The sequence below is a fragment of the Muscardinus avellanarius genome, assembly GCF_963383645.1.
Source record: "Muscardinus avellanarius genome assembly, chromosome: X".
Lineage (NCBI taxonomy): Eukaryota > Metazoa > Chordata > Mammalia > Rodentia > Gliridae > Muscardinus > Muscardinus avellanarius.
In genome coordinates this window covers 67,143,999-67,168,390 of record NC_137792.1, presented here as the reverse complement: position 1 = coordinate 67,168,390, position 24,392 = coordinate 67,143,999, and positions in this window count along the sequence as shown.

Below are 24,392 nucleotides of genomic sequence, written 5' to 3'. Positions count from 1 at the left end.
TTCCACAGTGAGAAAAAAGTTTTCAAATATTCTAGAGTTAATACTATATGGGTAAGTGATAGACAAAATAAATAGCTTTTTTCTCCTAGAAGTTCTGAAAGATTCTTGAGGACAGGATACATCTATCCTGCCTAAAACATCTCAGTTGAAAAAAAGTGCAAGCACTGATTTCCATATTTACTTCACATTCAGCTTTGTTGTTCCTACTCAACCCAATTCTTACCCCATCCTTACCTTTATCTATTGCCTTGTAATATTCATGTCAGAATAGATCTTGGTAGTTCCTTGAAGACAAGGGTCATGTCTCATTAACATCTCTGTTCACCCGCCTCCATACTGCCCAGTACATTCTATAGCATATACTCTGTGGGAAATTAATATTTGTGAAATAAAACATAACAACAAAGATATTTCAGGTTAATAGCAAATATACCACAGGATATAAGCATGCATTCATCATGGTTTTTCATTTCTCTAAACAGATCATATTGAATGCATTTTAACATTTTCTAAAACCAACTCTTATGGCATCTTCCTTATACCTATCTTTGGAATCCATAGCCCAAAGAATCTTCCAGGCTTACAGATTGGATGCTTTAGGTGTCTTTGATGAAAATAAGATGTCTGTGACAAGAAAGTAAAATATTAAAGCTTAATAGATATTTGGAAACTGAGGGAGAATCAGAAGTACTAATTTGGACAGAGGGGAGGGTCTTTTTCTACCTCCAAGTCTGGAGAGAAGAATAAGACAATAAATACAGAAAGAGAGATGAGTCAAGGAAAATAGAAGAGGTAAACAAGGAACTTGATATCAGCCAATATAGAAGAGGTCATCTGCTAAGGCTGGGAATTGGTGCAGGAATGAGGAAGAAAGTCTAAAATAACTGGTGTCAGGAACTTTCTTGAGTGTTGACAAGATTGAAATTCTGCATCAAGAATTTCAAATCAACAGGCCATACTCAAATAAAGCTCCCATTGTTTGCAGGCTTTGATAAATGACTGTAGGGGCTGACTAAAATAAATGTTCACCTTAGACAATTCATGGATATATAAGATAGATGTTCTTTGTGTACAGTGGCCCACTTAGGTCCCATTTGAAGCAGTTTGGATATAAGCATTCTAAACTTAGCATGAGATCATTTTCCTTTGCAATTCTTCCATGAGAATATTAGGATGAAATGAATAGCCAGTTCCTAGTTATTAGTCTTCTATACCATTATTACTCATTATACTTGGATACTTTTAACCTATATTTTTGTTCTGATTTCTTCCAATCTTTACTTTTTACTAAGGTCATTTTTACCTTATTTTAAAACAAAGCAAAAATATAATCACACAAAACAAATACAGAACTTAGTAAATTATTGTAAAATAATACCTTTGTAACCACTATAGCATTAAAAACCCTTTGCTGGTCACCCCAGAAATACTTCCATATGCCCAATTGCAAATATAGCCCTCTCCCTCCAAATGTAACCACTATCGTGAATTTCATAGAAATAATTTCTCTGTATTCTTTATTATTCCATCACCTCAAAGTGAATTGTTGAACACCAGAGTATAATCTTGCTCATTAAAAAAACACATTATGTCTTCTAAGCCTACATTAATTGATAGGTTCTTTATTTATTTCTTCTACAATATATATGCTAAAATTACTCATGCTAAAAAGCCCTGAATTCAATTCCCAGCACTGAAAAAATTAAAGAACTTAAGTTACATGTGTATACAACAATGAGTTCTTCTATTATGTATAACTATATTGCACCAATAAAAATCTTTTTAAAAGGATCATCTATAGAATTTCCCAAGGTCTGTATGTTGCTCGTACTTAGTCATGGTACAGTTTAAATTGTTCCTCTCTAATTTCTAGTGGATTTTGGTCTTCCTCAGTCTTAGGCTCCCACTTTTTTCTTGCTAATCTCTAGATAAGACTGAGTTTAAAATGACCACAGTCCATAATTTTATTTTCATATATTGGTTGAAATTATGTTTTATAAGTATATAATTCATATATCATAAAATTAACACTTGTAACATGTAAAATTAAGTGGTTTTTAGTATATTCACAACATTTGACAGCCATCACCACTATTTGTTGCTCTCATTCCTCTTTGTTTAGAGACTTTTGAATGAATTTTGTCAAGGCTGTATTCTTTGCTGTGTGTGGTCCAGCAGTCAATGAAGTTTCTTCTGTGTTATCTTAGTGATCAGTTAACAATTAAAAGGAGGTGTCCTTAAATGCCTGAAACTAATATGATTTAATCTTTATCGTGTGTGTGTGTGTGTGTGTGTGTGTGTGTGTGTGTGTTTGAGCATGCTTTCAACACTCTGGCAGTTTTCTACTATTCCTTAGCCTTCACTTTCTCCTTTGGCAAAGAATAAATGGCAGCCAACAATAAGAGTTTAGGGCTTTCTCATGTCTTTACTGAGCACAGCCGTACAAATGCATATGCCATTCTAAATTACCAGTAATATTTTGGACCTTTACAAAGTCCCTGCAGACACTTTGTTCAGTAACTTTTCCTCCTAAAATTTTCAGTTACAAATCGTTTACCCAATTTGTTATGTATTGCTTCATGCAGAATCAAAGTTCAACAATTGTATTAAAATATTTTCAGAGAATTTCCTCAGGGAAGAATTTTTGCATAGGTAATTTCTGTATCAGGTCTAAAAGCAAGGTCTTCCAGAAAACTATCAGATATATCAAATAATCACAGTTCTCTAGAAATGAGGCGTAAGAGTGTCAACATTGTTGGGCCTCACCTCATGGCTGCCAAGAGATTAAGGATTAGGGCCTGTTTGTTTTCAAGGCTGTCAAGAATATGAAGATAGGGGATATAAATACAGATGTGAAAATGCCAAGAAGCTCACTGTTCTTATTGAGATTAAGCTATTTTCTTTAATAAAAGGTCCCTAAAATTCTGTTAGACTATTCTTAATTTTTTAAATGTTAAAAATTAATTCTGATTATTTTGCCAGTTTGATTTGGAGGGGAGAATTTTCAGAGGTTCTTAGTTGGCCATTCTTTTTGATGTTTGATAATGAAAAGTATTTTATTTTTTTAAATCTTCTCTCTCACACTATACAGAAAGATAAAGAAGTGCTATTTTCCTTCCTTTTATTTGCACAGATCCTTTCATTCTTAGAAGGTCACAAATATGGTGGCACATGCTGTAATCCCAGTACTTGGGAAGCTGAGAGTGGAGGATTGCAAGTTTAAGGACAGTCTCAGCAAGTAGTGAGACTATTGTTAATCTATTGAGACCCATTATAGAAAATTAAAAAATAAGGATGAGGATGAAACTCAGAGGTATAGTGCCCCTAGGTTCAATCCCAAGTACCACACACTCAAAAAATTATGAAATAATTTATCCTATTCAATTATTTGAACCCATTGAAAATTCCATAGTTATTGTCCAAACTGTAATTCTCAGAGGAAATTTCTTTAGGTTAGCTCCTGAGTTATTTAGCCATAGTTCTAGTGTTACTGAGCAGTTTTCTATCTAGGATGTTAGGATGCTTCTGATTTATCTTGTTCATTTTCTGTCTCAGACTAGGAATCAACCAATTTCCTTGGTTTCTTTTAATGAGTTATAGTATAAAACAAAAATCCGGGCACTAGTAATGCTCAATATTAGTAATCATTTTTTCTAGGCCTTCTCAGTCGACATATATTTAAAAAATATATTTCTGTAACAATATTTTGTTTTCATATTGATATTTTAAATTCAAAACTACAGAATTTAATTTCTTCATTACTTCATTATTTGTATATCTTTTCTTGAATATCAAGAATCTTGTTGTTTTCATTGACATAGGGATTACAGACTTTGAATACTGTTTCTCAACACTTTTAAGTCATTATTGACTCCATTTATTGCCTTTTATACATTTTTCCTAATAGTGCCATGAAGTGCTACCATGATGTGTGAATACTAAATTTCCTTTGATATATGTATCTGTGCTATATTCATAACAAGTTGAAGTTTCAGGATTTTTTATTTTATTTTTTATTTTGGTGCTGAGGTTCCTGGAAGCCCTTCTACCTCCGGGCTACACTCCCAGACCTATTTTATATTTTTATTTGGAAACAGGGTCTCTCTGAAGCCAGCATGGCTGGATTCAAACCTGTGTGATCCTCCTGTCTCCACCTCCCAAGCATGGGGATTACAAGCTTGCGCCACCATGCCTGTCTGGTTTTTTTTGTTTTGCTTTGTTTTGTTTTCTGATAAACAATTAATTGTTTCTCTCTTTGAAGTGATAGCCCCTATTAGAATATATGACTATAAAGATGATGAAATTATTCATTTGCTTTTTCCATATAACACATAATATATGCTGTTGCTCTAACAATGCAATCACTAGAAATAATTTAAACATTTTACCTGTGCTAACCTCTTTCTTCTCCCTTCTGTTCTATTGTACTATACCTACAATGCCTAGTCACAGAGCCACATGTTATATTTTTCATCTTGACTCTCATTGTAAAATTTATCCTAGGAGAAACTACATAGTTATTCCTCACTACCCATCCTTATGTTGATATATATCTAGACATGATTAACAAGATTTTGGTTGTCTATAGTTCATTTTCCATTATTCCCCACAGTGAGACTTATGAAAAGTAGTCTTTTAGTTCCTAAGTACTGTTAACAATTTGTGTATTTGGTACAGGAAGGTATGGTTTTTTGGATATAAAATTTTTGTCTCACATGTTCTTTACTTGGCTACCTTTAAATATTACTCAATTCACCTGTGGCATAAAGCTTTGCTTTTGAAATTCTAATGATTATCGAATTATGTCTTTCCTTATTAGCATTTTTTCTCTACCTGATGCTGAAGGCTTTTTTTCAGTATTTTTTTGAGAATATAGTGTTAGTATTTGTCAATCTGGTATCAATATTCTTAGACACATAGTCAATGTTTAGTTTAATTTTATATATTTATATATGTGTATGCCTACATATGGTGTGTGTATGTGTGTGTGTTCATATTTTCTGTAGTTGAATCTTCTTTGCTTAGCTTTCATATTTTTCATTTATTCTCAAGTTATCTCATCTCTTGTATGTGTTTGTGTGGTACTGGGTATCAAACTCAGAGGTATTCTATCTTTGAGCTACACCCTCAGCCCCATTTTATTTCTATTTTGAAACAGAGTCTTGCTAAGTTATTGCATTCTGGCCTCAAATTGTGATCCTGTTGTCTCAGGTACTGGGATTATAGGCATAATCATGAAAAGCTTTATTTCATCTTTTCATTATATTTTTATTTTTAAAATTTGCTTCCATTTAATCTTCGGTTTCTCTTGAAGTATTATACAATCTTCTTATTCACACCTGTGTTTCTTTTAGTTTACTAAATGAATTTTCCTGTTATTTATAATGATTGAGATTATTTTATTTCCAAGTTTTTAAATTATTATATCATTTTTCTTATGTCATTTTCTTAACATATTTTAGTTTGTTATGCATAATATGCTATACATTTTAACAGTTTTTTGAGTATGTCTTTCTGATATATTTTCTTGAGGCATTATTTTGTTCTTTATTACTTTTTATTATAGTAAATTCATATATTACTCTGCTTCAGTGTAGTTTTGTTACTCATTTAAATGTGAATTTTCTTTCAACCTTTAAAATGAGCCAAACATGAGAAGGAGGGAGGGGGAAGGAATGGAGTGGAAATTGTGTAAAGGCTAATTGAGTGATGTGTGAACATATGCCTCTATCATTTTGTACTCCATTAAAATGTATGACTACAACACACCAATAAAAAAAATAAAAATAGCCAGACCTTGTGGTGCACACTTGTAATCCCACCATTTGGGAGGCTGAGACAGGAGGATCTGGGCTCGCAGCCAGCCTCTGCTACTTAGGCCCTCTGCAACTCAGTGAGATACTGTTTCAAAATAAAGAATAAAAATAGGGCTAGGGGTGTAGCTCAGAGGTTTCATGCCCCTGGGTTCCATCCCCAGTACGGCAAAAAATTAAAAATAAAAATAATAAAATGAGTATTTGTTCAGAAAATTTTCTAATTTCATAGGAACCCTCTTCTATTACATTTGTGTAAGGACAAACAATATGGCCACTTCCCACTTTTGTTCTTTTTTCAGGGGCTTGATTAACTGGGGAATAAACTCAGGACCATTCTACCTCTGAACTCTCAAGATATCCCTGACCCTTTTTATTTTTTATTTTGAAACTGGCTCTTGCTAAATTGCTGAGGCTGGCCTTCAACCTGTAATCCTCCTAGCTCAGCCTAACAAGTAGTGGAATGATAGGTCTGCACCACCATGCCCTTCTGGCCTGGCCACTTGCTTTCTGAGATTACCTGCATCTATTTTCCTTCTCAATTTTCATTTGAACCTTCTTTTTTGCCTTTGTCTATTTTTTTCTAACATGCTTAACTTCACTAAATTACCATGAATAATTCCCAATATGAGGCTTCATTCTAGAGAGACAGTCCTAATGAGTCACAGCTTCAGCACCCTTAGACCTTCTTGACATGGGTTCTTATAATTTATTTTTATTGTTATTATTTTATATTCATACTCTCTCATGAGTCTCATTACTCTTCATATTTATCATTTTATGTGATTATTATCAAATCTGATAACTTAAAATTATAGTCATTTTATAACCATCTCTCTATTAATAGTTATTTGGTTTATATCCATTTTTCCATTATAATAAATAACACATATTGCTTTCCTTCTTCTAAAATATATCCTTAAAATAGGTACCTAGGAGTGAGATTATTTTTTAAAAAGGTAGAAACATTTTTATGGCTCTTCCAAAAAAACTGCCAGATTGTTCATCAAATTAACTGATAATAATTATAATGCCACTAGACATGTATAAATGCCTCAGTTTTTTCAATAGTTCCATCAATGATTTTAAAATTTTTCTAATTTTAGAGGTATAAAGAGATATGACATCATTGTTTAATTTTCACTTCATCAGTTGCTGTCAAGAATGCAGTTTCCAATGCTAATATACTAATGGTGTTTCATCTTATGTAATCATTCTTCATATTCTTAACCACTTTCCACATGGAATTTAATCAAAACATAAAAAACTCTAACATATTTTAGAAATGTATCTACTGCTTTATATATATGAAATATAATTTTCTATTTTTTCACTTAAGTGTTATCATGGTTTTGTTTTTGTTGTATTGATTTTTTACCTGTTCATTGAAGTCATAAATCTTAATGTATACATATAAGAGAGTAGAGGCATACATGCACCCATTACTGATTTATCCCTTTCTCAATTCCTAACAGATTCTCTCCCCACTCCCTCCTTCTCATATTGGGCTTACTGATTGACTTTGATGTTTGTAAATGTATGTCTTGTATATTAGGGAACCTCTCTCTCCCCTCATACCCCTCAGTTAGGTTACCTTATTTGCTCATCTATGATTTCTCCTCCTTCATCTAGAGTTCTTCCTATGACCCTTTTTTCTTTCTAACTTCTGCATATTAGGGAAAGTATCTGAATTTTTACTTTTTGTGACTGACTATTGTCATTTAGCATAATGTTTTCCAGTTCCATTCATTTCCCTGCAAATGACTTGTGTTTTTTTGTTATGGCTGAGTAAAATTCCATTGTTTACATATCCCATAGTTTTATAATCCATTCATCTGTTGATGGATATCTTGGCTGGTTCCATAGTCTGGTAATTGTGAATTGTGTCACTATGAACATCCATATGTATGCACACATGCATTAGTTGTTAGTTTGATTTCCATTTTATTGGGTAGATATCCAGAAGTGGTATTGCTGGATCATATGGTAGATTTGTTTCCATTCTTCTGAGAATCCTCCACACTCTTTTCCAAAGTTGTTGCAATCCCACCAAAAATATATTAGAGTTCCCTCTTCTCCACATCCTCACCAGCATTTGATGTTTGTTTTGAATGATTGCCATTCTAATGTGAGTTAGGTAAAACTCTCGGGGTAGTTTTCATTTGCATCTTTCTGATTGATAATGATGTTGAATATTTTTTCATACATTTATTGGTCATTTGAATTTTTCTTTTGTGAAGTGTCTTTTGAGTTCACTTGCCCATTTTTTATTGGATTATTTCTTTTCTTGGTGCTGAGTTTCTTGAATTCTCTGTATATTCTAGATATTAGTCCTCCATCAGAGGAATAGTGAGCAAAAAAATTTGCTGCCATTCTGTTGGCTCTCTGTTGAGGTTCTTCATCGTTTCCTTTGCTGTACAGAAGCTCTTCATATTAATACAATCCCACATATTGATCTCCCTTTAAAATTCTTGTGCCTTTGGGGTCTTATTGAGAAAGTTTTTACCTGTGCCTATGTGTTGAAGTGTTGGGCCTATGCCCTCTTCAAGGAGCTATAAGGTTTTTGGTCTGATATCCAAGTCTTTGATTCATCCTGAATTGACTCTTGTGCCGTGGGGTTTATTTCCATTTTTCTGCATTTGCTTGATCAGTTTTTTCAGCACCATTTGTTGAAGAGACTTTTTTCCAGTGTAGGTTTTTGGTCCCTTTGTAAAAATTCAATTGGCCATCAGTGTTAAATTTGTTTCTGAATCTTCTATTCTGCTCTATTGTTCTACATGTCTTTTTTTGTTCACATACCATGCGGCTTTTTTTACTATGGCTTTGGAGTATAGTTTGATGTCAGGTATTTTGATGCTCGTAGCATGGTTCTTGTTGCTGAGAACTACTTTGGCTATTTTGAGCTTTTTGTTTGTCCATTTCAAATGAATTTAAGGACTGATTTTTCTATGTCTGTGAGGAATGGCCTTGATAATTTAATGGGTATTGCATTGAATATGTAGATCATTTTGGAAGAATATCATGTTGTTTTATACTTTTGCATAATCATGTTGCCTATCTTTTCCTTTATAATTTATTATTCTCCTTTAATCAAATATTATCTATCTCCATAGACTGTATAAATGTTCCATTTTATCCTCTTTTATTATTATTTAATTAATTTTAGAAATATTTGACATTTTAAATTGGGCATGGTATTACATAACTGTAATCTTAGTCTTTGGGAAACTAAGACAGGAAGATTGCAAGTTCAAGGCTAGCCTTAGCAACTTAGACTGTCAGCAATGTAGCAAGACCCTGTTTCAAAATTTACAAAAAAAAAAGATAGGGTGTATATTGGAGATAAAATGCCCTTGAAATTAATTCCTAGTACCAATTTTTTAAATCAACTCTTTAATTTTTGTGTTTTGATTATGATATGTTGCATGAGATGCAGGTTTACATTAATTCTTCTCTACTGCGATATCAAATTATCTCATTCTTTATAAGAAGTAAATTTCTTTCTTGTTATCTTGTTAAATTTAGCTAGATATTTAGTAAACTCCTTTATATGTGGAGTAAGTCCAAACTTTTTTCCATGGGGGACCTAAAAAATACTCAAACAGGCTTTGTTAATTATGCATACTTTGGAAAAACAATGGTAATGTTGCTGCTGTTTTAACTAGTGGCCAAATAATGACCATCTAGTGGCAAGTACTCAAAAGTAGTCCTTCATCTTTTCTTTCAATCCCTTTCCTTCCCTTCCCTCTTTCTTTGGAAAAATCTCTGTTCATCACTTGGCTTTGTTTCCACTACAGACGTGACAATATACTAGTATAAGAAAAGCCTCTGGCCCTTCTATGCTTTATGGACAGAAAGAGGGTTGGGGATGGGGAGAGCTCCCATTTGTCCCCATGAGTGTTTTTCTAGAAGTCCCTAATTCTTCTCTGACAGGTGCAAGGAAATGGCAAAAATGGAAAGAAAAAAGGTTTTGGAAGGAATTGGAGTAAAAGTCACATTTCCATTCTTTTCTCATATTAGACGGTAGATGTGTTTCTAGAATGTGAATGTAGTCACTATAAAATTAGCTGTGTCTTCATAATGGCTGGAGTTATAATATATATTTTCCTTTTGGTAGTGTTGCTGAGTCATTCTGTAAACCTAAACTTTAGTAAAGATATTAGAGATGTTTCATAATCACCTTGAGATTTTCTGAATTTTTTTTTCTGTGTGGTACTGGAGGTGGAACCCAGGGGCTTTTCTACCTCTGGCCTATACTCCCAAACCTATTTTATACTTTATTTTTGAAACAAGTTCTCACTAAGTTGCTGAGAGTCTCACTAAGTAGCTGAGACTGGCTTCGAACCTGTGTGATCCTCCTGTCTCTGCTTCCCAAGTGCTGGGATTACAAGTGTGCACCACCATGCCCTATATGTGCCCAAATATTTTTTAAAGAAAGTAAAAGGGAAGAAAAGGAATTTAGGAATGTGTGACATTTTATAAAGCCCCACAAAATAATCTTATACATGTCATCATTTTTACACATACACACACTAAAAACTCCTGAAGCAAGGTACACTGATTATGTTTATAAATTTCTATATTTCTTTATTTGGTTTTCTTTTTTTTTAATTGGTGCATTGTAGTCATACATCTTAACAGAGTCCAAAATGGTAGAGGCATACATGCACACATCACTCATTTAGCCCTTCCCAAATTTTCACCCCATTTCCTCTTCTTTCCTCTTTCTCATGTTTGGCTTAGTGACTTGACTTTAATATGTTTGTGAAAGTACATCATGTACATTAGAGAATTTCCTTCTTCCCCCTCCCATTTCCTTCAGTTAGGTCACCTAATTTCCTGATCTATGGTTTTTTCCTTTATGTTTAGAATTCATTCTATGACCCCTTTCCTCTCTAGCTTCCATATATGAGGGTTTTCATAAGTAGAGCCCATCTGTAGCATATACAGCTAAGATCATGCCAAAGAATGTAGACTAAGGGCCATCAATAATTTTTAATTAAATGTAGCCTTCAAAATATAATTCCATAAGAAAGCTTTTGCTCATTTGGCAGCCTTTGCTCTGTAGTTGAACTAAACTTGTGTACTTTTGAGTTTAGGTGGCCATAAAATGAATGATCCAAAAACTGCTTAAGAGGCAACTTTGAAGTTTTGGATATCCAGGCTAGGACTCATGAGACAAGAGGTTTCTACTAAACATTGGACCTGCAATTAAAGCAAACAGCAGCTGTGTAACCACAATATGATACCTTAAGGACCAAGCATCCAGAGATATTTCTGACAAGGGAATCTATATTTACTGAGATCCTACTATGAGTCACACACTGTTTTAGAGGCTTTTAAATATTCTTGCTCATTTTCCCAAAAACCTTGGAATGTAGGAAATATGTTGCTATATTAAGAGAGGCTCGTAGCAGTATAGAAACTGTACAAGTTCATATAAATATTTGATAGTGAAGCTAAGACCAGGACTCAGGTCTGCTTGACCTAAAGCTTCTGTTTCAACTGCTAAATATCAGTGTGGCAAAAGCCTAGCAATAGATAACTTAGGTAAAAAGCAAAGGATCAATAGCAAATGGCACCAGGCATGATTATGGGGATGGCGATATTCAATTTCCTTGCTCCCTTTTTATTTACTACCAGTAACATAATGGTGTTGATGGCAGACCAAGAAGATATTCAGCAAAACAGAGCAATCACAACCTATGCCTGTGTTTGTCCTCATATTCACAATTATTTGAAAAAACAACAAGCTGACTATCAATTGATGTTGAATTTGTAAAGGCCACTTGTCTTCAGGAAAAGGAGAGAAGTGAAATAAAAGTTAAATGCACTTTAGGGATCAGCCTTCAAGGGATCACCTCGTATCATGCGCTATTTGTCCATCTATTATGCTTTTCCATTGCATTCTTGAGAAAGCAAGCACTTCTTCTGATACTCTCAGCTCAATCTGTACTTAATTCATTTGACACCCTTATTGATGCTTAGTATACAATATAGTTAGGTTCTTTCATCTTTTATGCAAAGCTTTATTAAAACTGAGGTCATTAGAAGGTTTATTTTTGGCCACATTTAAGTGTATTAAATTTTTTATTTTTGTACACTACACAAAACAAAATTTATCATCTTAAATAGTATACAATAGTGTTAAAAATATTCATACTGTTATCAAACAGATCTCCAGAGCCTTTGCATTTGGCTTATTTTTTTAGCATAATTTTCTCAAGGTTCATTCATATTATGGCATATGTCAGAATTTCTTTTCTTCTAAAGGCTAAATATTATTCTATTGCATGCATGCGTATATCACATTATATTTCCCTAATTATCTGTCTTGGATATTTGTTTGCTTCCATATTTTGACTATTTTGAGTAATGCCACTATGAACATGAATGTATAAATATCACTAAAAGTAACTGATTGTGTCTGTATATCCAATTATTTTGCATATGTAGACACAAGAGAACTTACTGAATTATATGGTAGCTCTTTTTAGTTTTGGAGGATTTCAATAATGTTTTTGTAGTGACTGTAGCATTTGTAATTACTACCAACTATGTATAAGCATTCTAATTTCCCTAACCCCTCACCAGCACTTAAAATTTTCTGAGTTTATTTTGCATTTTTCTTTTATAAAAGTAATCTCAATGTGTGTGAGGTGTTTTTTCATTGTGCCTTTGATTTACATTTTCCTAATGACTAATGATGTTGAGCATCTTTTCATGTGATTATTGTCCATTTGCATATATTTGGATAAATGGCTACTTAAATCCTTTGCAGTTTATTTTGTTGGTGTTGTTGAATTATAGAAATTTTTATTCTGTATATTATGCTTTTATAAGATGTATGATTTACAAGTATTTTTTCATATTACATAGGTTACCCTTTCACTCTACCAACTGTGTTATCTTATGAACAGGTTTAAATTTTGATGAGCTATAATTTATCTATTTTCATGTTTGCTGCTTAGACTTTTAATATCACATCTAAAAATCATTGCCAAATTCAATATCATGAAGTTTTTCCATATTTTTCTTCTAAGAGTCATGTATTTTTACATCATACTTTTGTGTTTTGATCCCTTTTAGTTAATATTTATATACAATCTAAAATAAAGATCCAACTGTGTTCATTTGCATGAGGAGATTCTATTTCAACACCACTTGTTGAGCAAAACCACATTTTCATGCTTCTACATTAATTTTCTTAGTAGAATCATTCAAGAGTGCTCAGTTTTATTTTCAAAAGTTTCCCATCTTTCTGGAGTCTTGGGTCATGGAATTGTATTTAATTTTTATATTGGACATTTTATAATCACAGTATATGATAATCTTTTGAGCACAGCTCTTCTTTTTTTCTCTCCTTTAGTGAATGCTAGAGGAGAGCATAGGTTCAACACTACAACATATTTGCACAGGCAGTAACTTTTTCAACAAAACCTCCAAAGCTTAGGAAACTAAAGGAAGAATAAACAAGTGGGATAGCATCAAACTGAAAAGTTCCTTCTCATCAAAGGAAACTATCACTAGCCTAAAGAGGAAGCCTACAGAATGGGAAAAATCTTTACCAGCCACCACTTTGATAGGGGGCTAATATCCAGAATATACAAAGAGCTCAAAAGACTCTACACTAGCCAAAAAAAAAAACCAATCAAGAAATGGGCAAATGAACTAAATAGACACTTCAGAAAAGAAGAGATACAAAGGACCGATGCATGAAAAGATGTTCTACATCACTGGCCATCAGGGAGATGCAAATCAAAACTACACTGAGATTCCATCTAACCCCAGTCAGAGTGGCAAGCATAAAGAAATCAAATAACAACAAATGCTGGCGAGGATGTGGGGAAAGAAGAACTCTTTTACACTGTTGGTGGGAGTGCAAACTAGTTCAGCCACTATGGAGATCTGTGTGGAGATTCCTAAGAAAGCTGGGAATAGATCCACCATAGGATCCAGCTCTACCACTCCTGGGTATCTTTCCAAAGGGGTTGAATTCAGAGAACTACAGCAACATATGCATACCTATGTTCATAGCAGCACAATTCGTACTAGCCAAAATATGGAACCAACCCAGATATCCATCAAGAGATGAATGGATAGCAAAATTTTGGGAAATACACACAATGGAATTCTATTCAGCCATAAAGAAGAACAAAATAATATCATTTACATGAAGATGGAAAGTCCTGTAGAGGATTATGTTAAGTGAGATAAGCCAATCACAGAAGGAGAAGGTACATATGTTTCCTCTAATATGCCCAAACTAGAAAACACAGAGGATACCAGTGGGACTCCAGATAATGGACGGGAAATATCAGCAAAGTCTGAATGGAAAGATAGGAGAGGAGGAAGGCTGATCTTGATTAATGAGGGTCTACATCTGAATATTTGTAAAATTATGAATTTGGCATAGTTAACCTGGACAACCATTGGTGGGTGGGGGGAAGAGAAAACGGGTGTGGGGGGAGAGGGCACCAAATATAGTTTAAATGTATACCATTTATGTTCAATAAAAAATTGTTTAAAGAAAAACAAAAAAAAGTTTCCCATCTTTCTGGAGTCTTGGGTCATGGAATTGTATTTGATTTTTATATTGGACATTTTGTTATCACAGTCTATGATAATCTTTTGAGCACAGCTCTTCTCTTTTTCTCTTCTTTAGTGAATGCTACTGTAGTCCATGTCTTTAACAATTACTATTACTGCTTTTATTTATTTTTATGTTTTTGTGCTTTTATAGGTGCATTATAGTCTCACATCATGATGTAAATTATGTTGACAATAACATGAATGCACTCTTGATGACTCCTCACCCCTCACTTCCCAATAAAGTACCCAGATTTATGTAGGTATATATTCACAGGTATACACATAGTCTATGGTAGTATTTTCATTTATAAACCTCAATATTCCTTCTCCCCTTCCCTTTTATCTCCTCCTTGACTCCACTGAGGTTGCTTCTCTATTATCTGGAGTCCCTCTTGTCCCTATTAATTAGTCCCTATTTGGCACACATTAAAGAAAATATATGGCCCTTCACTTCTGTGGTTGGCTAATCTCATTTAACATAATGTTCTCCAGATCCTTCCGTTTTCTTGAAAATGATGTAATTTTTTTAACTGTTGAATAGAACTCCATTTTGTGTATTTCCCATAGTTTCATAATCCATTCATCTGTTCATGGACACCTAGGTTGGTTTCATAATTTGTCTATTGTGAATTGTGCTGCTGTGTACATGGGTATTCATATATTACTGTAGTTAACTCGTTTCAAGCCCTTTTGGAAAGATACCCAGTAGTGGTATGGATGGATTATAGGGTGGATCCATTCCCAGTTTTCTAAGGACTCTCCACACTGATCTCCACAGTGGCCTAACTAGTATAGAAGAGTTTCTTTGTCCACACAGCCTCACCAACATTTATTGTTATTTGACTTCTTTATAATTTGAATTGTTATTGGGGATAGATAGAATCTCAGTGTGGTTTTGATTTGCATTTCCCTGATTGCTAATGATGTTGAGCACTTTTTATGTATCTGTTGGCCATTCAAATTTCTTTCTTTTGTGAAATGTCTATTCAATTCAGTTTCCCATTTCTTGATTGGGTTATTTGTTTTTCTAGTGGAAATTATTTTTTCTTTGTATATTCTAGATATTAGACCCCTGTCAGAGGGATAGCTGGTAAAGAACTTCTCCCATGCTTTAGGATTTCTTTTAGACTCCTGATGATTTCCTTAGATAAGCAGAAGCTTTATATGATGATGGCATCCCACTTATTAATTCTTGTTTTAATTTCCTGAGTTTTGGGGGTCTCAATGAGGAAGTTTCTACCTATACCTATGTGTTGGAGGGTTGAACCTATACCCTCCTTTAATAGTTTCATAGACTCTGGTATAACTTCCAGGTCTTTGTGACTACTTGAGTTGATTCCAGTGCAGATTGAGAGGTAAAGATTTAGTTTCAGTTTTCTATAAATTGATATCCAATTTTCTCAGCACAATTTATTTAAAATGCTGTCTTTTTCCAGCATATGTATTTGCCCCTTTTGTTGAAGATGAATTGACTATAAGTGTGTAGAATTTTTGCTGTATCTTCTATTCTGTTACATTGGTCTATGTGCCTGTTTTTTTTTTTTTTTTTGGTCAATACCATGCTGTTTAAATTACTATAGTTCTGTAGTATAATTTGAAGTCAGGAATTGTGATGCCTCCTGCATGGTTCTTGTTGCTGATAATTGCTTTGGCTATTACTGGTCTTTTGTTTCTCCATATGAAGTTCATGACTGATTTTTCTAGTTACATGAAGAATGACATAGGTAATTTAATAAGGATTGTATTGATTCTGTAGATCTCTTTTGGTAGAATGGCAATTTTAATCATATTTATTTTGCCTGTCCAGAAAAAGGTAAATATTTCCATCTTCCAAGGCCTTCAATTTTGCTCTTTAGTGTTTTAAAATTTTTATTATAGAAGTCTTTTACCTCTGTTGTTAGGTTTATTTATAGGTATTTATTGGGTTTTTGTCTGTATTTTCTTCTCTGTGAATTCATGGTTGAAAACATAAAAGCTACTGATTTCTTTTAGTAGATTTTGTATCCCACTACTTTGATAAATTGGTTTATCAGCTCTAGTAGTCTTTTTTTTTCTAGTAGTCTTTTAGTTGAGCTTTTTTTGGTCTTCTTGTTAAAGAATCATGTCACCTGCAAACAAAGATGATTTTAATTCTTCTTTCCCTATTTTAATTCCTTTGATATTCCTCCCTTGTCTTATTGCTCTGGCAAGAGTCTTGAGGAGTATATTGAAAAGAAGTGGTGATAGTGGGGATCCTTGTCTTGTTCTTGATTTGAGGATGAATTCCTGCCATTTTTCACCATTCCATATGATATAAGCTTTGGGTTTATTGTATATTGTATATTGCCTTAATGATTTTGAGATTGTTCCTTCTATTCCAATTTTCTGCAATATTTTTAACATTAGTGGGTATTAGATTTTGTTAAATGCTTTTTCAGCATCTATTGATATGATCAATGTGATTTTTGTTCTTAGTTTTATGTGGTGGATAATATGTACTGATTTACATATATTGAACCAGTTTTACTTTCCTGGGATGAAACTTGGTCATTATGTATGATTTCCTTGATGTGATTCTGAATGGGCATGGCTAGTATTTTGTTTAGAATTTCTGCAACTATGTTCAACAATGATATTGGTCTGTAATTTGTTTTTCTTGTGATTTCATTGTTTGCTTTTTGTATAAATGTGATACCCTCCTCAGAAAAAGAGTTTAGAAGAATTTTGTCTTTTTCAATTTCACATAATAACTTATAAAATATTGGGCTTATAGAACTCAGCTATAAACTTATCTGTACCTGGGCTTTTCTTTGATGGCAGAATTTTTATTGCTGTTTCTATTTCTTTGTTTGCTATTGGTTGGTTTAGGTTTTCCATATTCTCTTAGTTCTACTTAGTTTGTATCTGTTAATAAATCTGTCAATTTCTGCTGGACGTGGTGGTGCATACTTGTAATCCCCACGCTTGGGAGGCAGAAACAGGAGAATTGCGCTGGTTTAAAGCCAGCCTCGCTGGCATAAGGGACCCTGTTTCTAAATAAAAAATATGTAATAGGTCTGGTAGTGTAGCCTGGAGGTAGAAGGGTTTCCAGGTACCCCAGTACCACCAAAAAAATTGATCTGTCAATTTCTTCCATGTTTTCCAGTTTTTTGCAATTTAAGTTTTTAAAAGTTTTCTCTGAATTTCCTCACTGTCTGTGGTAATGTCTCCTTTTTCATTTTCAATCTTAATAATTTGGGTTGATTATCTCTATTTTGATAGGTTGGTTAAAGGGTTGTCAAGATTGTTAATTTTTTCCAAGAACTAGCTTTTTGATTTAATTCCTTGTATTTTTAATATCTATTTCATTTATTTCTGCTCTGATTTTAATCATTTCCTGCCTTTTGCTGGTTTTAGGATTATACTGTTCATGTTTTTTCAAGGTTATTGAGATATCTTGTTGGATTGTTTATTTGGTGACTTTCTGGTTTTCTTATGTGGGCATTCAGTGCTATAAATTTTCCTCTTGACACTGCCTTCAATGTGTCCCATAGAGTTTGGTACAGTAAGTTCTTATTTTTGTTTAATTTCAGAATTTTTTTAGTTCTCCCATTATTTCTGTTCTGATCCACTCTTCTGTCAATTGTGTAGCATTCTATCACAATGTATTTATATAATTTATTTTGGTCTTCCTGTTGTTCATTTCTAGTTTCATTCCATTGTGATCTGAAAAGATGCAAGGAAATATATTAAATCTTTTGAATTTGTTGGTTTGTACTTTGTGGCCTAGGATGTGGTCTATTTTGGAGAAGGTTCCATGGGCATCTAAGAAGAATGTGTATGCAGCTGTTGTTGATTGAAATATTCTGTATATGTCTATCAGGCCCATTTGGTTTTTAGTTTTCTTTATATATGAAGAGTCATTGTCTTTTGTAATGAAGATTGATCTAGTGGCATGAATGATGTCTTGAAGTCTCCCAATATTATTGTATTTGAGTTTATTTGAGACCTGATGTTTAGAAGAGCTTGTTTACCAAATGTGGGTGGATCCACATTTGGGGTGTAAATATTTAATGTCATTATATTTTCATGCTGCATTGTTCCTTTTATTAAAAAGAAGTGGCCTTCTTTGTCTTTTCTGATGTGTTTTAGCTTAAAGTCAGTTTTACTAGATATCAGTGTTACTACCCCTGTTCATTTTCAGTCTTTGTTTCCATAAAATATCTTTTTACATCTTCTTCAGTCTGATAATATCTTTGACTGTGAGTTGAGTTTCTTGCAAGCTGCATAGAATAGGATTATGGTTTTTTTCATCCATATTGCCAGTCTATGTCTTTTAGTTGGGCAGTTAAGCCCTTTGACCTTCATTGTTATTACTGAAATATGATTTTGTTTCCTGTCATTCTGTGTTCTGTATCCTTTTTGATGTAGTGTTATTTCACCTTTTCTTAATTGCCCACCTGATGGAATTATCCTCTTCTCTGGTACTGGAATATGCTTCTTTTTTCTTCTTTATGGTTTATTTTTTAAGTATTTTCTCTAGTGCTGATTTGATTGTCATAATTTTTTAATATTCTGCTTATCTTGGAATATTTTTATTTCTCCATTATTTTATTTTATTTTACTGAAATCTATGAGATACTTTATTTTTTATTATATTTTATTTTTTGTAATCATACATCACTTTGGAATACAAGACTTGAGAGGATATACAAGCACATATCATCCAATGAGCCCTCATCCAATCCGCATCCCATTCCCTCCCCCTCCCTCAATCCCATGCTTAATTGGTGATTATCTTTGAAATATTTGTCTATGCACCTCATGAGTTTTAAAGAGATTCCATCCTCCCCCATCCCCTCCCCTCTGATTGGTCACCGTAATTGCTTCTCAATTGGGCCCTTTCTACTACTCAACCTCCTCCTGTTATCCCTTTCCTCCTAGTTCTTGCTAATTAGGGGAAATATCTGGATTTTATTTTCTGTGCTATTTGTCTGTGCATGCCGCACTGCAAATTCTGAACCCACTCTTGATGGCCCCAGTAGTGGCCTAGCCACCTGTAGGACACTGATCCAGACCTCGCTGCCCCCAGCACCGGCCTTGCCACATGGGAGGCCCCGATCCTGGCCTCGTTGCTCCCCGCACAGAATTAACCCCTCGGCTGGCTCCGCTCCCAGTCTTGGAGGCCTCAACACTGGCCTTGCCTCACTACAGGCTCTGATCCTGGCCTCGCTGACCGTGGCACCGGCCTAACCTCTTGGCAGGCCCCTATCCTGCTCTCGCAAGTCCTAGCTCTGTCCTTGCCTCATGGCAGTTTCTGATCCTGGCCTTGCTGGCCCTTGCACCAGCCTTACCCCTTGGCAGAGTCCAATCCCAGCCTCAGAGGTCCCAGCAACAGTCTTGCTTCATGGCAGGCTCCGATCCCAACCTTGCTGGCTCCAACACTGGCCTAACCCCTGGACTGGCACCAATCCCTGCCTCGGAGGCCTCAGTAGTGGCCTTGCCTCACAGAAGGCACCAATCCCAGCCTCGATGGCCACAGTACTAGCCTAACCCCTCTGCAGGCTACGATCCCAGCCTTGGAGGCCTCAGCACCAGCCTTCCCCCGTGGCAGGCTCTGATCCTGGGCTCACTGACCCCAGCAACAGCCTAAACCCTCGGCAGGCTCTGATCCTGGCCTCGGAGGCCCTAGCACCGGCCTTGCCTCATAGCAGGCTCCAATTCCTGCCTCGTTGGCCTCAGCACTGGCCTAATCCCTTGGCAGGCTCCAATCCCGACCTCAGAGGCCCCAGCACTGGCCATACCTCAAGGCAGGCTCTGATCCCGACCTCACTGTCCCTGGCACCAGCCTAACCCCATGGCAGGCTCTATCCAGGCCTCAGAGGCCCCAGCACTGGCCTTGCCTCACAGCAGGCTCTGATCCCTGCCTTGAAGGCCCCAGCACTGGCCTAACCCCTCGGCAGGCTCCAATCCCGGCTTCAGAGGCCCCAGCACCGGCCTTGCCTCATGGCAGGCTCTGATCCTGGCCTCGTTGGCTCCAACAAGTCTCCACCGCCATCGCAGCCACCACTGCCACCACCGCCTTCCTCCTAGGTCTCTGCTAGACTCTCTCCTTATAGGTGATGTTCAGGATTCTTAACGATGTAGAGAAACAGCTGTCCTCCTTTGCGAGGAATTTTTCCAAAAGTTCCAATTCAGATGGATATGTTTTTTCTGCACCTGCAATATTCTAGCTGCCTCTTGAATGTTTTTCTTTTTTCTTTTTTCTTTTTTTTTAATAAGAGAAGAGAGTATGTGTTGTTTGGGGAGGATGTGGGATCAGGCACTCAGTAGTGATGAATTTTTTTTTTCTTTCCTCCCTTCCAAGAGCGGAGTCCAAAAGCCTCACCATGCAGAGCAGAAACTGCTGTTCTAAGTGCACCACAGCCTGGTCCAGCATTGCAGTGCTGGATTCCAGTATAACTTGCAGCTGGGCCTTCTGTTTGGCATTGGGCCTCCAAGGACTCAGACTTGCTCTCTTGCCCAGTACCATGCCTTCCCATGGGTAGGTCGAGCTACATCCCCTCTGCCCAGGGCCCTTCTGAGGAGGGGGGTGCTGGCAGATGCCCCACACGTGCCCAACAACACCCCCCCCCGGGGCTGGAGGCTTGCACCCCGGGCCTCTGGGCCCTTCCAGGGGGGTCACCTAAGGGTGCCCCGCGTGCTCCCGCCCACCCCACACCGGGGCCGGGGCCTTGTGGCCCAGGCCTCAGGGCCCTTATGGTGGGGGGGGTCGCCTAAGGTTCCCCACACGCTCCCCCACCCACCCGCCCGGGGTCAGGGCCTTGAGGCCTTCTCCATTATTTTAAATGATATCTTCGATGGATATAGCAATCTTGCTTGGAAGTTGTTTTCTTTCAGGGTATGAAGTACATCATATGAGTCTTTCCCAGTATTTATGACTTGAGTTGTGAAGTATGGAGTGATTTTTATTGTTTTTACCTGAATGTCACTCATTCTTTTTTTTCTCACTGCTTTTAAGATTCTTTCCTTGGCCTCTTTGTTAGTTATTTTTATTATTATATGGTGCAGGGAGGTCCTTCTTTGATCTTGTCTTAAAAGTATACTGTATGTCTCCTATACATGAATGCCCAAGTCTTTTTCTGTGTTTGAAAATTTCTCTGAAATTTTTTCTCTAAAGAAATTGTGGATACCCTTTGCCTGTGCCTCTATCCCTTATTCAATGCCTTTTATGCATATATTAGGATGTTTTTTATTGTCCCGTAATTGTTTCAAGTTTAAATTCTGTTGTTATAATGTCTTCTGCATTATGTTGACTGTGCCTTCAGTTTTGACTGAACTGTCCTCTAAGTATGATATTGTTTTTAAATTCACCTAGCCTTCCATAATTGTTATCTATTGCTGTCTTCAATTCATTTATTGGCTCCTTCATTTTATTCAAGACATCTTTCTGAGTCTTTCTTTAAATCTCAATTTTCTCTTTCATTTTCTGTACACTTAATGTAAGACATATCATATTAAAGATCAGAATTAGAAATTCTCCTTCTTGAATTTTTCGTGATCAATCACAACCTAATTTTTCTCCTCAAATAGTAGAAAAAGAAGAAAAACTAATGTAAAAATTAGCAAATTGTGTTAAATAAAATGAGACAAGAAAAAATCAAGTGTGTGTGTGTGTGTGTGTGTGTGTGTGTGTGTGTGTTACTGAGAACTAAACCCAGAGGCATTCTACCTGAGCTATACCCCAGTCGTATTTTATATTTTTAATTTTGAAACAGAGCCTCACTAAGTTGCTGAAGGCCTCACCAAGTCGTCAAGGTTGTTCTCAAACCTGCAATCCTTCTATATAAGCATCCCAAGTACTGGGATTAAATGCACTACCATAGCCAGATAAGAGGAGTTTTTTTTTAAAAGAAACCATTGAGAAAGCATTGGCTGGAATTAAAAAAAGAAATAGTATAAAGAAATAAGATCAGAAAGGAAAAAATAGACAATATAACTCATTCCACAAAAAATAAAAAGAGCACTAAGACAGTAATATGAATAAACGAATACCCAAACAAACTGGATAACTTATAAGTGTATAAATCTCTAGAAACACACAACCTACCAGGACTGAATCATGAAAAACAAAGAGACAGAATATATCTGTAGTTAGTAAGGTGATTGAATCAGCAATCAAAACCCTCTCAACAAAGAAATTTCCAGGACCAAATGACTTGAGCAGAAAATTCTACCAAACACTTAAAGAATTAACATCAACTGTACTTAACCCCTCCCACACTTATTTTATGAGGAAAGCATTACCCTGATACCAACACCAGACAAAATATCACAATTAAAGTAAATTACATGATAATATTTGTGATAAACACAGATACAAGAAATCCCCAACAAAATATTAGCAAACCAAAGTCAATGGCACATTAAAAGGACAATACACCATGACCAAGTAGAATTTATCCCTGAGATGCAAATATTTTTCAACATATTAAAATCAATGTGATACACTGCATTAATAGAATGAAGGCTATAAATTACAAAATAAACTTAATAGATGGAGGGAAATAATTGGTAACATTCAACATCTTTTCATGATTAAAAATTCTCAACAAGCAAAGAATAGATGGAAATAGTCTCAAAGTAATAAAAAGCCACACATGGAAAGGACAATCTATTCAGCAATGAAAACCCAAAATCTTTTTCACTGAGATCAGAAAGAATACAAAGTGCCCATTTATACTACTCCTATTTAATGTATTTCTTGAAGTGGTGATCAAGCAATTAACCATTAAAAAATAAAATGTATCTAAATTGGAAAGTAAAACTATCCCTGTTTGCAGATGTCATAACCTTTTTTCAAGTTTTATTCAGGTGTATTTGAAAAATAAAAATTGAATATACTTTTGATATACAATATGATGCATTGATATATACTGACATTTTGAAAGGATCACCACAGTTTTTCTAATTAACATATTCCTCACCTCATATAGTTATGATATGAAAAGAATACTTAAGATCAATTCAACCACTTTAAAGTATAGAGTACATAATGTAAAATGTCATCAAAATATTGTTCATTAGAACTCTAGAACTTATTCATTTTGCATAACTAAACTTTTGTACCCTTTTGCATAACTAAACTTTTGTACCCTTTGACCAACATTTCCCTATTTACTATTTATCACCACTGCCTGACCGTGGTAAGCACTATTCTAGTCTCTACTTTTCTATGTGTTTTTTTTTGGGGGGGGGTGTTTTTTGTTTTTGTTTGTTTTGTTTTGTTTTGTTTTTGGTGGTACTAGGGTTCCTGAAAACCATTCTAACTCTGGGCTACACTCCCAGACCTATTTTAAACTTTTTTATTATTATTATTTGGAAACAGGGTCTCTGAAGCCAAGGCTTCAAACCTGCGCAATCCTCCTGTCTCTGCCTCCCAAGTGCATTTGATGTTTTTTGATCCTGCATAAAATTGAGATCATGGATTATTTGTATTTTTATGCATGGCTTACTTCACAGTATAGTTTTCTCCAATTCCATCCCTGTTGTTTCAAAATGATAGGATTCTGTCTTTTAAGGCTGAATTAAATTCCATTTCATATATGAACCATGCTTTTTACCCATTATGGAAGGACAGTTAGGTTATTTCTGTAACTTGGTATTGTGAATAATGCTGCAATAAACATATGGGTGAAGTTATCTCTTTGAGAAATTGATGTCAAGTCGTTGACTATATATACTGAAAGGGAATTCTAGACCATGTGGTAAAACTGTATTCCACAGGTATGAGGTGATATTTTGTTGTATTTTTTATTTGCATTTACTTGCTGATGTTGAGGCCCTTTTTATCTACCTGTTGGTTATGCATATATCTTCTGTTACAAATATCTGTTCAGGAATTGGAGTTGGGTTGAAGTCAGCAAGCCTGTTACTGAGGCCGTGGTTTGGCATGTCTTTCACTAGTTAGCACTGGGAGAAAGAAGGAGTCTGGACCATGGCAAAGTAAGGTTGACATCAAATCACAGG